The sequence below is a fragment of the Zerene cesonia genome, chromosome 16 (genome assembly GCF_012273895.1).
Source record: "Zerene cesonia ecotype Mississippi chromosome 16, Zerene_cesonia_1.1, whole genome shotgun sequence".
Lineage (NCBI taxonomy): Eukaryota > Metazoa > Arthropoda > Insecta > Lepidoptera > Pieridae > Zerene > Zerene cesonia.
The window spans coordinates 7,392,668-7,397,236 of NC_052117.1; positions in this window are offsets into that span (position 1 = coordinate 7,392,668).

Consider the following 4,569-nt stretch of genomic DNA (forward strand, 5'->3'; position numbering starts at 1 on the left):
ACGGTTAGGCAAGATACGCAGGTTCGAATCCTGCCTCGTGATCAAATTTTTTCTATTCTTTCAAAATTTCTCATGTTTATTGTGTCTAATAAAAATCGATCTCTCATTTGTAAATCAAATCTATTTAGCAATTTACGCCTAAGCAAAACTTGGTTCTTATTGAAACAACAGCTTTGAGTTATCTCGATACATCCTATCTTTCCTACGTTATTTGAATAAGAATGATCAAATCGAAATAGGACAGCCGAGTATTAATTCATCGGATATATCACAATCAGCCGATACAACTCGGTTGTCTACTCGATTGATTAAATGGCGGTCTCCAAAGGAATGATATCAGAGCAAAATTGATCACCGTCTAGAAAGATTAAGGAGGAGTGAGTTGGTTAAATAAACGGCGCATTAGAAATAGACATAACAAGTTGATGATCTAATTAACATCTATTGTTATTCTAAGAAGAAGGAATCATATTTGCTTGATCAGCTAAAATTAAAAACAGTAAAATTTTATACAAATTTGTTCAATGCACACTGTCTGAAAGGCTTTTAGTTTTTTGAAAGAAAAAAGATCTGGGGCATTTTTTTAATCTATCTATAAATTGTGTGTATTTATGACTTTTTTTCTTATAAAAATCAATGGCAGAATAAAAGTTCATTAAAATGTTGGCGTCAATAATTTTGGTAGAATGAGTATAAATGTAAGTTTTTTTTTTAAATCCATTTTGATTGTAGCTGTACAAAAAAGCATGCATATTTAAGAACAACTTCAATCAATTTTCACTATTCAAGTGCTGCCAATACTAAATACTATGATCAGGCTTAGCCACGAAAGCGTAGACAGACTTAAGTTTTAATTATATAAGCATGCATAATAATTGCTTTACTATCTAATGGTTAACATTATTTATTTATTTCTTTCAAAATAAGAAGATTGACAAAAAAAAAAAAAAAACAAGTGTTCACCACAAATAAAATATTAAATAATACCTTATATTAACGCAATCTAACATGCCACGTAAAAGATGTCATAATATATTACATTGGGCTATTTATGGCGATTGCCTTTCACGAATTCGGTTGGCTTTACCCGACATATTGACAGAACTTGTTAACGAAGCGGAGAATTGAGTGGAAACTGTTTTGATGTAAGAATAATTATTTCGGTATAAAATACTAGCGATCCGCCCCGGCTTTGCCCGTGGTGCATATAGACTATAGCCTTCCTCAATAAACGGGCTATCTAACACTGATCAAATCAAACAAATCGGACCAGCAGTTACTGAGATTAGTGCGTTCAAACAAACCCACCAACAAAATGAGTATAGATTAATTCCGTATCTATTGCAAGTTTGATATAAAATATTTGAAATTAAAGTCGTTTTTATGATGATCTATGCTTTATTTATATAGCCTAAGATAAAAGATAACTAATTAAAAATGAAAATGTTATTAAAAATGAAAATGGGAGACAAGCACGCTTCTGAAAATATATGAATATATATTCAGAAGCTCCTTTGCCGACGATAACATAAAAAAATCATAGCTTTGGTTTATTTGTTTAAACGACTATATTAAGAGGCATTTAATACAATTACAATTTTACATAACACAATTTATAGTAACATCGTACAATTTTACATTAGCAATTGAGATAAATAAGTAATTAGTTGCGCAAGAGAGGTACTATTTCAACATAATTATGGTTTAAAAAAAAATATAAGACAAATCTAAAATAATAAATAAAAAAATTATACATGGGTTATATTGCGGTTTGAAGCATTCTACTTCACGGTCAATTCCAGTTGTAGAGAAATCCTATTATACTACAAAATTCCGTTTCAAAAATTTTTAATTATCAGTCCTTATCCAAAAAAATATTAGCAACGAGATGACGTGCATCACGTTAAGTGCTCCTTTGATTAATGAAGGAGCTACAACTTTGCTCCGCTTTTTAGCTACTTTTTTCATTGCAAAAGTTTGCCCTTTAATTCAAAGTTGTTTCATACTTTGGAATTTAGATGTGTTGTATTTAAATGTTTGGCTTGTTGAGGTTTCGCGGAAGACGTTAAAACAAAATTTTGTGTTTTGTCAAAGTAAGAAATCACGGTAAATATTTGCAATACAAAGCACATACTTCGGTATTTGAAATGGGAAAATTTATCAAAGGTAAAGGTGCAAAATGTTGTAATAGGAGGTTAATTCAACAAACACATTTTTTTTTATGTTACGCCTGATGGTAAGCGCTACCACCGCCCATGAACATTTGGAGAGGCATAAGGTCCATTGCAGACTTTACGCCTCTACAAATGAATTGCCGACTTTAAATTGGGAAAGGATTAAGAAAGGATTGGCGAGAGGAATAAAGGAAAGGACTGGGAAGGGTAAGGAAAAGGATATGGGCCTCCGGCTCCCCCACTCACCGATCGAATCATCTACGAACTACTACGAAAAAAAGGAAGCATACTAATTTCTTTTTTAGATTAAATAAATAATAAGATTTAAATAAACACTTAATAATACTTATAATATCTTAAGAACAGCATGAGCTCGTTGTATTGTGACGTTATATGAATTAACAAATTCAAAGCATTTAATAACCTATATGTTTGTATTTAACATTGATGTAAGAGTTAGGTTAAAATAAATTTTCCCTGTTAATATGTAAAAAGGATTTCCAAGTCAATCGTTTTCGTTCATCATATGAAATTTAACTCATAAAGGTCAGAGACATTCCCATTCTTAGTTGGATGGTTTTATTCTGTTCTGTATCGTATTTATGGTGTATTGTGTTTTTCCCTCTTTGTCTTAGATATGTCTACGATTTGATGAAGATCGGTATATTGGCGCAATTTTTTCAAGTGTATATACCCTTTTAAAAGTGCATAATCAATTATTGCCACTCGACATAAGAAATTATCGCTAGTATAGATATTTCAGTAAAAAACACAAGTCGCATTAAATACCTCTACATGGTCTACACGCGCCATACACGCTACATAGTGCAGTAGTCTGAAAAATAGATTTAAAGCCCATAATTTGGCAGAAATTTTATTTGAAGGTTATAAAGGTTATAAAGGAGCTATATCTATGTGATTTAATACATCAAAGAAGAGCGTCACATTCAGTGAATTCACTAAGGTTTTTGATAGAAAGATGGCCTACGGCAAGCTACTCGCAAACCATCCGCATTGTATATTATTAGGCCATGCAGTGAAATCTATCATACTCACTCTCGTGATGGCTTTATTCGTACCAGTAAATATGACTGTGCTTTATTTTCTTAAGTACAAAAGCCGGGCATAACATTTGAGCGCTAACGTATCGAACGAACGGTAGAACCTTTGCGTCACCAGGGTTCACGCTCAAGCTCCCCCGATATAGGTCACAGTTGACCCTGGCTGCATGCCAGGTGCTAACCCGAGATATAAAATTAGACCAGTAAGTGATTTAGTTGGCTTTATCAATGTGAACCGATCTAATTCCATACTTTATTCGAGTTCAGAGTTACAACGCTTTTTGTTCGGCTGATGTTTGGCGAATGTCCACAGCAATCCACTATATGGGTTCATGTTAAGAGAGGATTTGTGAAGATCTAAAATGTTTTTACCTTTACAAATCGATAAGCATATTGTTGTTTTATTCGTACATAAGAAAAATTTATTGATTTATCGTGTGAATATTAGAAGCCTTGGACTGTAACTGAAACTGGAATGATATTATTTGTTTTTACATAGTACTTCAGTAGTGGCTTTTATAATTGTGAAATCCTGACTTGCATGATACAGCACAGGAACGACTAATTTGGCTTATTACTTTAACGGAGAAAGAAAAAGAGCTAGCAATTTGGTTAAGAAATAAAGAAACAAGAAATTTGATCTGTGTCTAAGCACTTAGTTATTATACAGCTATAATTATATTTACTTTAATTACTTTCTTATTAAATTAGCTTTTAGCACAAAATCTCTGTATGTAATTCGATTTGACACTTAAATAATCACACATTTTCCAATTTATCCTTTTATTCTTTTATTGCAAATAAAATGTAACAAGTCAGTTGAATCTAATATTGGTTTTCACAAAAACAATCATTATGTACAGAAATGGAGTGTTATTGAAATTATCTTAATGTTTAAATTTATTATGAGGATAAGATATAGAATAGAATGGAACGAAATATGAAACAGTAGCTGAAAATATATAATATCACAAAGTTTAATTCATCAAATGAAAAAAAAAATAGTTTTTGATGCGGCCAACGTGAGAGGTAGATGGCTAGCTGACAGTGTATAATTATCACATAATTTCATTTAAGAAACAAAAAAAAAGTTGATAAATCTTCATTATCCGAGAAAAAGTTTGGATAAATAAAAAATGTTATTCAATAAAATTTATTATGATAATAATTGCAAATTGTGGAGTGTTGAATGTAAATTATATAAATTTTCATAGCAATTTGATGATGAACGTCCTAAAATTATAGCACGACTAAAGGTCAAATGTTAATTCGACACTGATAGAATATTCATGAGTATTCATCTAAGTTTGTTAGTACACAGTTGGGATATATGT